The following is a 17,857-nucleotide window of genomic DNA, read 5'->3' on the forward strand; positions in this document are numbered from 1 at the left end:
ATTACGTTAAACTAAGATTATATTTTTTTAAACTAACCTATTACTTCTAAATATCTTTCCAATTGTACTAAAAAATAAAACAAAACTTGCTTAGCTAAGTTGCCTTGTTCTTAAGAATCTGAAAACAAATAAGTAAAAAACCAAGAACAAACAAACATTTATTTATTAAAACTATTATATTTAAACAAATTAAGTTAAACAAAGAACAACATCAATTCTTCTTAAAGGCTAAATAAAATTTTCAGCTCAAATTTGCTTGCAGACCATGCTTGTAAAACCGTGTCAATAAGAAAGACATTTAGAAAAGCCTAGAAACTACTTAAAAATGACATATACAACATTGAAGTTTAGACGCCAACTGGACATATTATTAGTAGATGTTTTTAAAAAATTTATACAAATTTACAATACTTTGTTCTTCTATATCACATAAATCCATCATATAAACATGAAATGAAAAAATGTAACGAATAAGTAAAAACAAAGAAAAAGACATCATATATGAATCGAAAATCAATGCATTGATAGATTATTGTCAATAGCAATAAGGGCATAGAAGTAGTCGTTTAGGGAAGTGCTAAAAATAATACCATATAAGCTATACCTACATTTATAGATTCAGTCATTCTCAAACACAAAATGCATACATATAAATTATTATATTATAACATATGTATATTTATATATTAAAATATAATAACCTATATATATATATATATATATATATATATATATATATATATATATATATATATATATATATATATATATATATATATATATATATATATATGTATATATGTATATATATATATATATATATATATATATATATATATATGTATATATATATATATATATATATATATATATATATATATATATGTATATATATATATATATATATATATATATATATATATATATACATATTTTCATTTCATTTTTATCATATGATGGGTTTATGTGATATAGAAGAACAAAGTATTGTAAGTTTTTTATATACTTTTTATATACTTTTTTATATACTATATTTATACTATAATACATTTTAAAGATGTTTAAATATATATATATATATATATATATATATATATATATATATATATATATATATATATATATATATATATATATATATATATATATATATATATATATATATATATATATATATATATATATATATATATATATATATATATACAGACCTTCCAACTCTCACGGTTTTATAACGAACCTCACGGTCTCATGGTTGATCCCAAATTTTCACGGTAAATTTTAAAAATTTTCCAAAGACCTTTTTTTTTCAATTTAATTTCGACTTATAAATAGCTTTAAACATGAGTTTTTTTATATTATAAATCAAATCCCAATTTTTAAAAATGGCATCAAAGCAAACATATAAATGCAAATTTAACTCAACATGGCGCCAAGATTACCCTGTTAAGGCTGTTAAAGGTAATATTTACCAATTTTACTGTGTTCCGTGTGTTAAAAAACTAACTTGTCATCATCAAGGAGTTAAAGATGTATCTGATCATTGCAAAAAAAACAGTCACAAAGCAAATGTTATTGCATTAAAAAAGCAAACTTCTTTAAATAACTTTTTAAAAACAGACACAACATTAAATAATCAAGTAATTAATACTGAGGTCATGGTAACAAATTTTTTGGTTCAGCACAACATTTCTTTAGCCACCTCAGATCATTGCAAAAACTTTGATTTTGATTCAAAAAGTGTGCTCATCTTTTCAATCAAAAAAAAAGCTTTTGCAATCAAATTAAAACTATTTATTTGACTTAAGTGTAACTTTTTTCAACTAAAGGGTAACTATTTCTTTAAATAAAGCGTAACTATTTCTTTGTAATGTTGAACAAAATGTAATGTCCAAATAAGTTTGAATAATATTTGACGCTGATGAACGAAAATAAAACATTGATTAATGAACCAATTTAAATTACACAAATACTTAGAGAAAATCAATATTTGTTGTAATAAACAATATAATTATGTCAAAATACTTGTACACATGTTCTAACAAAATAATGTTCTTCTCGACTGCTAAGCATCTTTACGAATCTTGCATCTTTACTTCTCTTGAGACTAACAACAACGTTCGAATGCTCCTCGTTATAAAATTTGGTAGAAATCTTTGAATTTGCATCTTTCGTTTGATGAGCTTTAGGTGTTGCCATAACTACTGCTGAAATTATAGGTATTCATATATTTTTGTGTTTATATATATTATTACCAAACACTTATCAGCTTTTATTTTTTTACACAAAGTTTCGTCAATAAAGACTGTTCAGAAATCTGGAAGGGGAGGAGAGTATATATATATATATATATATATATATATATATATATATATATATATATATATATATATATATATATATATATATATATATATATATATATATATATTAGGGATATGACTTTTTTGCAACCTACTAGGCCTGTATCGTAATTCAATGAACTTTTATGTAAAAAGAACGAATAGATGTTTCATTTTGACATATTTTGAAAAAAGGTCACCCCAAAACCAAAAAATCGAATTTTCAATAGGCACACTTTTGTACAGTAAATGAATATTAAAGGCTGAAGATGTTGTAAGAGTCATACTCCTGTTGTTATTTTATTTATTTATGCAACATGTACTGTGATATAACAAAAAACATTATGTGATATATAATTATACAAGTATTACAAAATTAACAGTATCAAAGCGTCTAGTACAACAATATACATAACTGTCTGTGTCTATAGGCCTACTGTGTTTAGTACATGGGTCACATGATGCTCACGTCTCATAAAGAGTCTAGCGCTTATTACTTAGAATGAATCGAAGTTGCAGTTTGTCTTTCTTTCTGCAGGAAGCATACAGGTCTTGCATCACCTTGATTGCACGTTCAGCTATCTGATTACTTCGTGGTATGTCGATGACGGATGGCTCTTTCTTCCAGTGATTTTTGAATGACTGCAATGCCTTTTTGTAAGGCTTCAATACATCAGATAAATTCTTGAAGTCATTGTCATTGTACTTTTGACTACTAAACCAATGTTCTGCCCACTCATATGAAATGAACCTGCAAACCTTCTCCAAATTCTTTCTCGCTTCAGGCATAAGAATGAACGCCAGAATGGCGAGAATGGCTCTTGAGTTCCATCTGGCATTGCTCATATTAGGAATGTTCTGGAAGTGAATCAGAGGGAAGTTTCTTTGTTCTTCATAGAACCTAAACACTCTTGTTAAATGGTACAAAAACTTCATATCGTCTCTCCACCCTGATTTATCAAGAATTTCTACAGTTCCATTCACAAACTTATCCTTCAGTTCATCATACTTATTCAACAGTTCAGACACAAATGGGTATTCAATGTTTGGAGATTTGGTATCACCCCCAAGTTCTTCGTCCATCACCAGACGGAGAATCCTGTCTAGTACGTGATGCTGACAACCGATAAATTGTGGTATTGTGACACCCTTTAATTTAAACATACGTTGCAACTTCACAACAACTCCATTTCTCTTCCCAGTATTGACGTTTGTTGTATCAGTAATGATCATCTTAATTGAATTCCACAAGTTTGGCAATTTTTTCAGCAACAGTTTCAGCTTTGCCATCTTTTAAACGCAGTGCATCAAGTTTCACGTCAGTTCTTTCATTCTGAAGTACAACTACCTGATATTCCTTATCATCTATTCGTTTGCCGTCAAAGTGTAAGGACCACTGTTCCATTTTAAGTTGTTGTATCATTTCTTTTTTTAATTTACCTGCCTCTTTGAATATGGACTTGTAAATTGCTGATTGACTTGGAGTTGGAATATCAATACCTTGTTGTGATAATACATTGCATATTTTAGCAGCTTTCTTTGTGGAAACTCCACTTGATGTAACCATACTTACAGCAAATTTACTTTTGTAGTGCTTTCTAGTTTTTTTCTGAGTGTCCTCATCATCGTCTTTATCACCGTCGTCGTCTTCATCATCTTCACTCTTACTTTTGCAGTTTTCAGATTCAGTACCACTGTCTGTGGTAAACAGGACTTGTGATGTGGAAGGTATTGCTGTTCCAGACTGGACTTTCCTTCTCTTGGAAGGGTGAATGGTTTCTTTACTTGCCACTTGTCCTGTTGAGTACCCCACCTGTCCTTTACTTTCTTTTTGTAGGTGGTATAGACGTTTATCTTCCGAGGATAACCACTGGCCATTCACTTTCGTGATGTCAAATAATGCATTGAGAACATCATATTTTCCACGCTTGACACATTCATCATAGACCTTCAGCACCTTCATAAGCTTTGCTCTTATCACTTGATCAGACACACGTGGAAAATTCAGTTTATTGTCCCACAATTTTGTAATTTCCTTAGAAATTTGGTCTATTCGTTCTTTTCTTCCTTTAACATATGCTCCGAGAAACTGGTATCTTCCTACAATCTGCAATTGAAGTGGTATTCTGGATTTTTCATCGAGTGAATGTTCTTCTACAGCCACGCTTCCTCTTCTTCTGTGTGACTCTTGAAATCTCACCAAATTTTTAGTCCAAGTCTTCTTGTTCTTTGTTACTGTGGTATGACTTTTCTTGTGAGACATCATATAATATTGTTACGACTTTACGGATAGCTGAGCGTAAATATCCGTTTAATAAAGTCGTTTAATTAATAAAATACTTTAACTGTATAGTAATCCAATTATAGTTCGATAATCCAGTCAATGTTGATAACAGTTCGATAATCCAGTCCGTATCCTAACGATAATGCTACAACTACTTATACTTCGTACACTTACAGCGTCTTTAGTTCGCTACAGTAGTTCCTTATTAGCTCAGTTACACGCAGAGTACTTCATAGAACTATTCACATTATCAACACTGAGCTCTGACAGCAGCTCGCTTATATAATTATTTAGAGCTTCCAGAATGTTCTACTAAGTTCTATAATCTTCTACAGTCTGTTACAGTCGTCTATATCACCGTGGTAACACAATGACGTCATCACATAACAATTCCAAGTATTTGCCGGCACACGGCCGTCTCGTTGCCATGGTAACGTGTGGCGTTATATTTATAAATTCATAACAAAATAATGAAATAAATAGAATTAAGCTGAGAATTAAGCTTAAGATTAAAACATCGGTCAAAAATGAATGTATAAAAATGGTAAATCAAATTTTTATTTTGGGGTGACCTTTTTTTGTTGCAGAAAGCTATTTGGGCCTTTTTTCATGATTTTAGGTAAAAGTTCATCGATTTATGATACAGGAAACATTTTATTTGAAAAAAAATTAAAAAGTCATATCCCTAATATATATATATATATATATATATATATATATATATATATATATATATATATATATATATATATATATATATATATACATATATGTATATATATATATATATGTATATATATATATATATATATATATATATATATACATATATGTATATATATATATATATGTATATATATATATATACATATATGTATATACATATATATATACATATATATATATATATATATATATATATATATATATGTATAAATATATATATATATATATATATATATATATATATATATATATATATATATATATATATATATATATATATATATATATATATATATATATATATATATATATATATATATATATATATATATATATAGATAGATAGATATATATAGACACACACACACATAAAATATAAAATCTATATTTAAGTAATAAAATAGTTAATAACATATGTTAAATATAAGCACAATATGCAAATAAAATGTCCATAAATAAAAACATAAAATTTTTTTTTTGATATATTACCTGCATAAACATGGCGACAAAATAAATTTTTTTAAAATAATTACTACATTCGTTGATATTTCGCTTTCGTTTTTTAATACCACATCTAAACAAAAAATTATTGAAAACTATTAAAATAGTATCAGTATTTTGTTGCAAAAACTAGAAGTAATATGCTTCAAAATTCTCATATACAAATAATATATGAATTCCAATCACCATTAAAATGCTGCAAATGCATATAAAGTACATTACCATATCCCTCTTTAACAGCTGTTAAAGAGGGATATGGTAACAAATGACGAATTACAAAACAAATGCTTCACTAGACATAACTGAAAAAAAAAATTTAGACTAAAGTTTCATTCAGTAAATAATGACACGTGTTAGTAAATAAGAATGAAACAATGAAAAATCAAAACATAAGAAAGAAACATACTATACAGAGACAAGAAGTTATATAACATATTATAATTTATAAAAAAGTAAAAAAATGGTAAGCACGAAAGTACGGTCTTAGTAACAAAAGAAGTGCTCCAACAGCTACGAAAGAAATTTTAAAATTAACACACCACTCAGCTAAAGATGTGATAATACCTTTTTCATCAGGATTGCTATCCAGATCACTTTCATTTTCACTCTTCTTCTGTTTGTTGCATAGGAAGCAGCCTTCTAAACAATTAACAGTTAAATTATAATATATAATATTAGTAGCATAATATTATTAATCATTGTTACTACAAAAAAACAAAATTTTAAAAAGATTTAACTTGACTACTTTAAAAATTAGAAGAGCAAGAGGTGATTTGATTTAATTTTATAAAATAAGTAAAAATATGGATAAAGTTAAATGGAATCATCCTCCTAAAATAATTACATATGCAATAACAAAAGGTCATACTCAGAAAATGCAAAAGCAATTCACACATTCTACCGCATTCTACCAGATTTAACTTCTACACAAACAGAACAGTGAACAATTGGAATAATTAAACAGGAGGCATATTCAACTCTGATAATGTGAATGTCTTCAAAAACAAGTTTGATCGTTTCAAAAACAAACAAAAGAAAATAAAAATAAAAAAATGAAAAAATGAATAATAAAAAATAAGCACTTTTCCAGAAGCCGTCAAAGTTTAACATCTACAGATGTTAGATTCACCACATTGTATGTGTACTACAAAAAAAAGTTATTATTTTTATTGTTATTATTATAACATTCTAGCATTTTACATCTTTACCAATTTTACATCTTATTATAAATATATAAATACAGTAAATTACTTAAAGTTTTTAAGAACATTAAGAAATTTACTATCAATATTGATTAGTTCAAATATTGATTCATCATCTCAATTCAATTTTAATTAAGAAATGTATATCTTTTGAATAAAATAAAAACGCAGGAGCATAAAATAAAGTCTTAATGCACGATATGGTAGCCTAATAGAAGCCTTTTTGCACAATTTTGTAGATTCTCCTACAATCAGTGCTGCTCTGAGGAGAATTTGGTGAAGCAGCACAAACTTCGTTTAGACCATGATAATAAATGGGGTACTTAAGTTCTTGATACAAAATTAAAAAATTCTACTATCTTTAATGTAATATTGACAAGTTTATTTACAAATTATGTAGCTACATAATTAGTAAACTACTAGTTTAAAGTTAAATAAACACAAAAATGAAAATAAATACCTGTATCTCTCTAGCCAACTGGATTCTAACAAAGGGGATTTTTTTTCACCACCGCTTCTTCGCGTGATTCAATCTTTTTTGATTCTTTTAATACCACTTCTTCTCGTGGTTCAACCTTTCTGAGTTCTTTAATGACTACTTTTTCTCGTGATTCAGTCTTTATTGATTCTTTTAATACTATTTTTTTTCGTGATTCAACCTTTCCGAGTTCTATAACGACCACTACTTCTCGTGATTCAATCTGTTTGTTTTAGAATAATTTCTTTACAACTTCTTTGCATAACCCACAGCTAACTAAAAACGGGATTTTATTAAGAATGGCCAAAATTCTTTTTACCACTAAAACCTGTAACACACTGAACGTCAAAAAAGCAAAAATTTAGTCGTATTCCGACGTTGGCCCGACTTTGGTTCTACGTTATCACTTGAGTGATAAAATAAACCAATGCTTCCGACATTGTGCCAACGTTGACCCAATGTATGTGTGCTAGCTGGGTAGTAATTTACAAAGTACAAACAAACGTTACTTTCTGATAGATAAGACCATTCGAAATCATATTCTGAATGCAAGAAGAAAGCTTCGCAGATCTTTGATCAACCAAGAATGTTTGCATGATAAAGTAAATGAATGGCAAATAACTCTTCAAGAAGCAATGATAAAATTCAGACCAAAAGGTGTAAATATTGTTGATAGCAATGATCCTGAGCTTAAGGATTCATTGTTGTTTATTTATCAAGATATGCGGCAGAAAAGATTACTCTTGCGGTATGGAACTGACCTTATTTTTCTTGATGCAACATATCGCACAACTAGGTATGCTCTACCGCTTTTTTTTCTGGTTGTTAAAACAAAAATTGATTATCAGGTTGTAGCTATTTTTGTGTGTGAAAATGAAACCACATCTGCTATCACAGAAGCGTTATTGTGCATTAAAAAATAGGTCCCTGCATTTCAGCCAAAGTTTTGTTTAACTGATTACTCAAATGAAGAAATAAAGTCATTGGAATCAGTGTTTCCAGGTGAAGAGTTGCTCTATAACCTTTTTTTTTTTTAATGTTAACTCAATCATTGTATAAATAAAGTTCAACTGTTTTTCATTAGGCTGTAATGTTTTAATTTGTGACTTTCATCGAGAGCAAGCTTGTGAGAGTTGGCTTTCTAAAACTGCTAATGGATGATGTGTTGTTAAAGATGCAGTTAAGTTAAAACTGCATAACATTGCTCATGCAACTTCAGAGGAAATTTGTCAAAATGCTGTTGGCGCGTTAAAAGATTCAGAAGAGTGGAAAAGTAACCCAAAACTAGCAGAGTATTTAAATAATACTTGGTTTTGTAACCTAAAGGTTAGTATATATGTTACAAAAAATAAAAACATTTTGGTTTTTATCCATTCTTTAGCAAGAGTCATTAACAATAATTAATTATTTACTATATTTTCAAATTAATATTATTTCATAATAATTCTATTATTAATAATTGTTCTTTATTTTATTGCAGTGATATTCTCTTTGGTTGTAGTGTTAATCTTCTGTTTCAGATATGGGTATTTGCTTTTCGACAACAACATTTATTGCGAAATATTATTACTAACAATGGTACTAAACGACAAAACCAATCTTTAAAATATAGTTTTTTGAAGAAAAAAAAAAATTCTTCTCTGATAGCTATGCTTAGTATTTTTATAGAGGAATTTCTTCCTCACAATTACGAAAAGTTAGTTATTTTATGTTAATTATGCTACAGCCACTTATATAAAAGTACTTCTGATTACAAAAATAAATTGCAGTAATTTTATGTTTATTTCAAACTTTTAAAAATAATATCGTTGTTACCACTATTCTATTGTTAAACTAAATTAGATTAAATCTGGGCTAACTAGGCAATTCCTTTTTTTTTTAGCTATGTTGATAAAAATAGGAGAGTGCATTCATCTTACAGAAAATATAAGGATAACATTCCAGCATATTTGACAAATCGTCCACAACCTTTAGTAAAACATTGTATGAAAATGATAGACAAAGTAATAAGCATGGATTTAGTCAGAGTTAGCTCAATAACAGACAGATTATACAATGTTGCTTCATTTCAAGGTAATAGTAGAGAAACTTACCAATGCTATCTTGGTGATGCAAAAAATTTGCCAAGTTGTTCATGTTCAGCTTGGTTAAATACTGCATATCCGTGCAAGCATTTTTTTCCTGTTTTTATTAAAGAAAATCTTTCGTGGTCTGATTTTGGTTTTTCTTATAGAGATTCAGCATATTTTGTGCTTGACGCATTGCAAGATGAAAATATTTTTTTAGATTTGGCTTCAAACAATAAATCATTAAAAATGAATAGTCTTGAAGATGTCAAACAACTGCCTGAATCTGTGCCACCTGGACATAATCAGGCAATACACAGTATTTGTTCTATGAATAGGAAGTCTCAAATCTTGATCAAAATATACCCCATACTCTCGCATTGGTAAGACACACACCAGCAGCATGTCGTGAGCTTCTAAATGCAATAATAAATTTGACACATCTATGTGACTCTCATATAGCAACAGACAATTTGTTTGATGAGCTTTATAAACTTAAAGCAAGCTTTGAAGAAACTCTTAGAAAAAAGCAAGGGGTTATTCTGCTTCCAGATAAAAAACCAGAAACCTGGATCAAGTCAGATACAAGTTTACCACATCTTGTTAATTTTCCTGTTCAATACAAAAGAAAAATGCCAAAAAGAGTTATTGTAAAATATCAAGGCAGCTTCAAATATTGACGTCATCTCCAAAGAAAAAAATGAATCTTGTATGACTGAAAGTTTAACTAATCACATACTTGATGAAAATTGTGAAATGTTTACATACTTAATGAGTTGATAAAAATTAAAAGTAGTGTATGTCAAGAAAAAATAGTATTATTGGATATTTGTCAAGAGTTTGATGAAGCCAACATAGTTAAAGGTAATTTCCATCTTATAAGGGATTTGCACTCTATTAGTGATCTATAATGCTCATTGATTGGAGATTCGGAAAGGAATGATATAGGAAAAGGGAAAATGCTTGATATAATGTCATTTACTTTTTTCAACAAATGATGTCAATTCAGTTTAACATTAATATTGGTCTGCAAGATCCCATTAAAGGAAAGGTTATGTCTTTTGATATATGTCCAAGCAATCCTTTGTACAAATTCTTCATGATGGAAATCTTCATTGGGTTTGCGTTACCACATGATTGCAAGCCTGGGGAGATATATATTTTTGACAGTTTTTTTCAGGGTTCAATAAGTATTGAGACAAAAAGGCAAATATGCTCTATCTTACACTGCCAACAAAAAAAAATTGTTATTAAAGTTCTATCAATTCAACAGCAAACAAATGGTGTAGATTGTGGTCTCTATGCTATTGTGTGGGCTCGACAGGTACTTGAAGCAAACAAGATACCACCAAGTACTCCTATGTTTGAGCAAAGTAAAATGAGGATTCATCTTCTTAACTGTATACTAAACAACTGGTTAGATGTCTTCCCAACTGCCATTACCCCTTCTGTGTTTAGGAGATGTGTAGCAAAGAGTTTCCATATTCCTCTACATTGTTCTTGTCGCATGTTTTGGATCCTTGAAGATGAACAAATTTTCAATAGGTATGTTCCAATTTTTCAAATAATGTTTTAAATATGATGTTAAACTTGGAGTTGGTGAGGCTCCTTAGTTGTTGCAATGTAAGTCTAGCTTGGAGAAGAAAAACTTTGATATAAAATCGATTGATATAAAATGGCTCAATGCTCTACGTGTAAAAAATGGTTTCATCGTGAATGTCAAAAAATTCCGCAGTGTACATATGAAAAGGAAGATGTTTTATTGAACTGTTATAATTGCCAGATGTACACAACAAAAACCTTAGGTTTGATCAGTTAAAAAATGTCACAAGTTGTTAAGGTAATCTGATATATTCAACTGTTGAAGTTGATTACAACTGTTATAGTTATAGTTGTTGAAGTTATATTGTTACAAGGTTATTATATATATGATGATAGATATGGAGCATTATTTTTTTATATACATTTTCATTGTTGCAGGTTATACTTTCAAAATCTCAATTTTAATTTGAAACATTCTCGGTATATTATTTATTTATAAAAAGTTATACATTTTCACTACTTATTAAATTTTATTACATTCGGTATGTTTTAGTATTCTATATTTCTTCCAAATCACTGAATTAAAATTAAATGATATTGCTGCATTCTGGCATTTCAATTGCTGTTATTATGATGCATAAACCTATGAAATAATAACAGTTGTTATTGGAAATGCATATAGCTTGGTGATGATACCAGCAATCCGATTGTTGTTATTGGAAATGCATATAGCTTGGTCATGATACCAGCAATCCAATTTTTGTTTTTGGAAATGAATATAGCAAACCTTTTTTAAAAGTAATTTTTTTTTTTTTAATTTTTTTTATATTTGAAGTGGTATTCTCAAATGCTTAATACATAGTCAAGTAGAAATGAAAGAGGGTAAGGTAATATTACTTATAATGTAAGGATTGGAAATTATTTTTTAAATCCAACTAGGGGTTGTATTTCTTTTTAGATCAAATAAACGGAAGATGGAATGAATTACCTCTATATTTTATAACTGCTGTTACATTAATTTCTATGAAATGTAGTGTGCAAGCTTTGTACTATAATGAGGAGTATTACCTGTTCCGTAATGCTACAAAAAGCTCATTTTTGCCTAAAGTTTTGATCAGTTCGGGTTCAGGAGTACAGTTTCTTTGTTTATACCAAATAAAAGTTAATAAATAATGTGGCGTAAATGAGGTCGGTGTTGGTAAAAATTTAAAAAAATAAGTTAATAAACTTGTATTAAGCATTTGAAACTATGATATGATCGAATTAAGTGTTAGTAATAAACTCTGCGATTATGTCTTAATATATATTGCACAATAAAAATTTAATTTTTTATTTTTAGCTACCAGTCATTATTGGCGCATGACCTGCAAGTTTTACGTATAAATCTGTTATCACAGTCCCGTGCTGCACCATCGCTCCAGTGTTTTGTCTAATTTGATCTAGCAAATTATTAATGAGTAGTTATAACTAGAGATGTTCGGACTGATTGACGTTTTTCTGTTCGCCCGTGTTCGTACGGTCCGAACCGGTCGAACACGAGCAACAATAATTTTGTCAAACAATCCGGACAACTCGGACTCCCCAAACACAGGACAGAAAAACTAATGTCGAACCGAACACCGATTGATCACCGAACAGTCATTGAACTAAAAATCTCGAACACGGTCGGACGTCGATCATGCAAAAAAAATAAAAATAAAAAATGACACAAGAATCGGACAATTTTTTGTTGTTGTTGTAATTCTTCATACTTATTGGTATTTCATATTTACAGGTTCGTAGTAATTTCTAGTACAGATTTAAGTGAAGTTTATACCGGTAGTAAATTTAAAAAAAAAGTTGAGTAAGTTTTCAATAAGTTTTCTTAGTGTTTGTCCTTGGCATTGAAATGGGAATTTTGCAGTTCCTTGTCCATTCGAAGTAGCATCAAGACTTCAATTGTTTCTGGTTTTTTTTAAAAAATTTTTTAAATCTTGAACATTTGGTGCCACAACTTCAGTTCTACTACATTTTTCAATTTCATTATTCTCAACAGGGGCAGTAGACTCAATAAAGGAAGAAAGTGAAGGCAAAATGTGGTTAGAAAAAGGCTTGGTAGAGGAGTGCTGCTTTTTCTGAGGTGGAGAATTGGTCGGTGATGAGTTTGTCTTTTCAAAATTACAATATTGTATAAGACGTCGCAGGTTTTCCTTTGTTTCTATAAGCTTGGCAGAAGTATTTTGTCCGAAGACTTTGAAAGACTTGCAAAAAGGAATAAGAAACAAACCAATGCAATGAATATGATTTATTTTGAATTTATCAGACAAAATGTCAGTTGCAAAACTTGACAAGTACGTAATAATATCTCTTTGGTTTTCATAGTCCTGTGTGAAGACCTGAGAATCATATTGAGTTTCAAAGTCAGAATCATTAACCCAACGCAAGAAGTTTTCAACTGAAAGATTGTTTGCCAAGTTAGTGTTATCATCAATTACATAAGACTCAGGATTGTCTGATTCAGGAGTAATGTTCAAAGGAATCTGTGCAAAAGATTAGGATAAAGACTTGAAGTAATCTTGCATACTAAAATTTAACAAAATTGGCATATAAATTGTTGGATAGGTTGACCCTTCCAAATCATCACTTGCAGCTTTGAAAACTTTTAAAAATTTAACCAAAACCTCCAATTGATTTTTGTCGAATGCCTCAATTGCTACCATTTTATTAGTTCCTCGTAAATGAATCAACAATTCATCATAAACTAGAAGAACCCCTTTAAAGAGTGCCAGATGTGAATTCCAACGTGTAGCTACATATTTTTTTAGAGTCCGGCTTAATTTTGCATTCACATTTCCACTCTTCACGAATGTAACAACTTGATAACAATTGTGAAGAAGATCATGCAAAGATAAGCAGTGAATTTTCAGTTCAGATGGTTTAAAAAGTTTTGTCAAAACATTGTTCAAAATGTGGCTGCTACATGAAATTCTTGTCGATTGCAAGATTTCTGGACGAATGTCTATACCTTCTAATGCTACTACAAAGCCACTACCTTTGAAAACACTCAAAATATTAGAACCTTGATCAGTAGTGAAAATTATTCGTCTCAGTCCGCTAGCAGTATAGGCATTTACCTTTTTAAAATTGTCAATAAGATATCGAGAGACGACAGTGGCAGTTTTTGAAATAGGAGGCAACACAGAAAAAGCCATTGCCGCCTCCTGTACTTAATTATTTTCAATCCAATGCACAGTGGGGCAGTAGGTGGACAAAATGGGAAAAATTTTAGTTGTCTAATCTTGAAAACCTATTTAATTTTATTATCTACATATATTAGGAGAAATCTATTGATAATTTATCTATATTAAATCCCTTAGTTACCAGGACTCTAAGCATTTGAATATTGAGATAAAATTAAAAAATAAAAAAATTATAAATAAGTAATTAACGGTGACATCAACGTTGTGTTATATTTCAATTACATCTACGTTTTTGAAACAAAAAATTAGTACATGTTATTCTAGAGTATTTAGAGATAAGAAAAACCAATGTGTGAAATAAATTTGTTATAGCATGTTATCTCAGTTATACTTTGAAAATCACAGACTAAAATAAAAAATTTCCTAAGAAACTTATTTTTTGCCGCACAATAACTAATAATTACCACAATTTGCCATGTGTTGTCTTATATTTATTTGAGCTATATGATGCTTCAATCGAGTTTTAATTGATTGCTCGTCCCCTTAAATCCCCGTTCAGATTTTATGTATGTTTTAACTTGGTTGCTATGATACTAAATTTTGCATAGCAACAACTCATTTTTACATTAACGTTGTTTTAACAGTATTTTACTTGCGCTAAATACACAATATTGGGGGTATGTATTAAAATAAGATTCAAAATTCTTATGAGCTTAACTTTTTTTGGTTACTTTGGATACCTTACTTTGCATAACATAGCAACAACATATTTTCGGTAGTTGTTAGTAATTTAATTACTAACACTGACAGTAATTTAATTACTTTTAATTTTAATTACTAACACTTGTAGTAACTTAATTACTAACAAGTATTAGTAGTCCAGGCGGCATATATATTATAACATTTTACTTTTAAATACAAAATACTTGTTACAATAATTATCTAGATATGGTTTTGTTAAACTTAGACATTCATAATTTTCTCCAAAAAAACAATCTTAGTATTTCAAAACAAAATATTACTGAAGATATATTAAAATTTATTCAGCCAAAATTTGCTGATTTTAAAGACGTTGATTTTAGACATGCTGTTCAACGATTTGTTTACTTGTATAAAAAAAAGTGGAAATCTGCAAACTATACTGTGAAAAATTTTGAAAAGAAGTTTGTGAACTGGCTTAATGAATATTTAATTGTCAGAAAAAAAGACAATGAACCAACTGCAAGTAGACGTGGTCGAAAACCAGTTGCATTTGATAATAGTTCTAATAAAACTAAAAAACGGCGTGTATCTTGTTTAATTGAATCTCATTCATCCAATGAATTATTTTTTGCTGCTAATAAAAAATTTAGAGATGAATCTGTTGTTATTGCTGCCAAGAATGTTTTAAATATATCAAATACAGATAAAGCAACTAAATATTCAGCAGACGAAGCACTGGCTTTAATAATTGATGCAAGTCTGACAAAAGCTTCCTATCAATTGATTTGAAGCGGAGCCTTGGAGAAAGAATATAACATCTACCCCGCTTACAATGATGTCAGAGATGCAAAATTGAAATGTTATCCTGCAAACATAACAGTGGAGGACTATTCAGCTTCAGTTCCTTTAAAAGATTTAATGACTCATACTTTGCAAAGAATCTGTGCAGTTCAGGAACCTGTGCTAAGGCACTTGATATTGAACAACAAAGCAATAAAAACAATGACACTAACGTGTAAGGCTGGTTTTGATGGTGCTACTGGCCAAAGCATTTATAAACAAGTTTTATCAGAACCCGACATTAACAGAGATTTAAAGCGTGAAGAATCATTATTTATTACTTGTCTTGTCCCATTGGATTTGACTGGATTTAACAACAGCAACGAAAAGGTGCCTATTTGGAGAAATCAAAAGTCGTCCTCCACAGCCTATTGTAGACCCATAAGATTTGCATACAAAATGGAATCCAAGGAATCTGTGATTGAAGAAGATCAGTACATTAAAAGTGAGATAGAAAGCTTGGGTATGATTTTATTAGAGGTTTGCGGATCTTCTATTGAAGTGAATTGTATTATTGAACTTACAATGATTGATGGGAAGGTTCAAACAATATTATCTGAAAAAAATAACTCATATCAATGCTGTTCAGTGTGTGGTGTCTCTCCAAAAAATATGAATAGTCTTGATATCCTTAATATAGATTATACTAACAGAGAGTTCAAACATGGTCTTTCCAGTCTTCATGCATGGATTTGATTTTTTGAGATGTTATTGCACATTGCATATAAAAAAGAAACAAGAAAGTGGCAAGCAAGATCTAAAGAACACAAAGAAAAGGCATCTGTAGCTAAACAAAAGATTCAGACTGATTTTATGAACAAAATGGGACTTGTTGTTGATTTCCCTAAAAGTGGTGGTTCTGGAACAAGTAATGATGGCAATACCTCAAGGCGTACTTTTGCAGCATATGAACAAACAGCTGAAATTCTGGGTATTGACCAAAACCTTATATTCAGATTTTACATTATCTTGGTAACGCTCTCTTCAGGATATGAAATAGACTGCTTAAAGTTCAAGGGTTATTGTTTTGACACTTTTAGACTATATGTGTCCCTTTATCCATGGTATTACATGGCTCAATCAGTTCACAAAGTATTGATACATGGACATGACATAATTAAAAGCCTTACATTACCCATCGGACTTATGTCAGAGGAAGCTCAAGAGGCTAGAAATAAAGACTTTAAATCTTATCGCGAAAATTTCAGCCGAAAAACATCCAGAAAAGCAACAAATACTGATCTTATCAATAGACTCCTAGTTTCCAGTGATCCTGTTATTTCATCATTGCGTAAATCAACATCACACCAAACAAATCATAAAGCATTTCCTTCAGATGTTTTACAATTACTTAAACACTCTTCAAAGGATATTATTGTTTTATAATTTTTTGATGTAATTTAAAATCGATAACGTTTTCTTGCACTATTTTTTGCTTTTATTATTCCTAAAACATTATTTACCTAAATACTCAATTTTTATTCAATATAGGTGGGTCAAAAATCCGATAAGATATTCAAATATCAATTTACCACTTTGTAACTAAGGAAAGTATCCGGTAACTAAGCAATATAAGTATCCGTAACAACTAAATTTAAAAAATTATCACTTTTGTAAGAAGTGTGATCTCATATTGGTACTCATGCCAAATTTAGTGAATATAGCGCTTATAAAATATCTGCAGATAACAAAAGTAGGTTGTTGCTAAGCAAAATAAAGGGATCCATAGCAACGAAATAAAAAAATATTACCTTCATAAAAAGCGCAGACATCATATTAGTACTCATACTAATTTTAGTGAATATAGCTCTAATATTAAATTAGTTATGAATTTTGTCCAGTAAAAGTGCATTCTGGCCCACTGTGCAATGCAGCGTCATCGATAAGTTATTTAGCGGTGAAACCGACATACATTTTAAATGGCTATATCAAATTACAAAAAAAAATAATTAAATAAGCTTATAAATTTGTTAAAAATAAAAGAAAACAAATGAA

At 29.4% G+C, this 17,857-nt stretch overlaps 1 long non-coding RNA gene across 1 annotated transcript; it reads right to left on the reverse strand.

Annotated features, from left to right (window-relative positions):
* Nucleotides 1–2,033: 2,033 nt before the first annotated feature.
* LOC136092330 (uncharacterized) lies at nt 2,034–7,672 on the reverse strand. The gene is made up of 4 exons (XR_010644349.1): nt 7,516–7,672; nt 6,418–6,492; nt 5,842–5,926; nt 2,034–2,207 (listed from the first exon to the last, which is right to left on the reverse strand). It is a non-coding gene; the product is annotated as an uncharacterized LOC136092330 (long non-coding RNA).
* Between the last annotated feature and the right edge of the window lie 10,185 nt (nt 7,673–17,857).

This window comes from Hydra vulgaris, chromosome 15 (assembly GCF_038396675.1).
Source record: "Hydra vulgaris chromosome 15, alternate assembly HydraT2T_AEP".
Classification (NCBI taxonomy): domain Eukaryota; kingdom Metazoa; phylum Cnidaria; class Hydrozoa; order Anthoathecata; family Hydridae; genus Hydra; species Hydra vulgaris.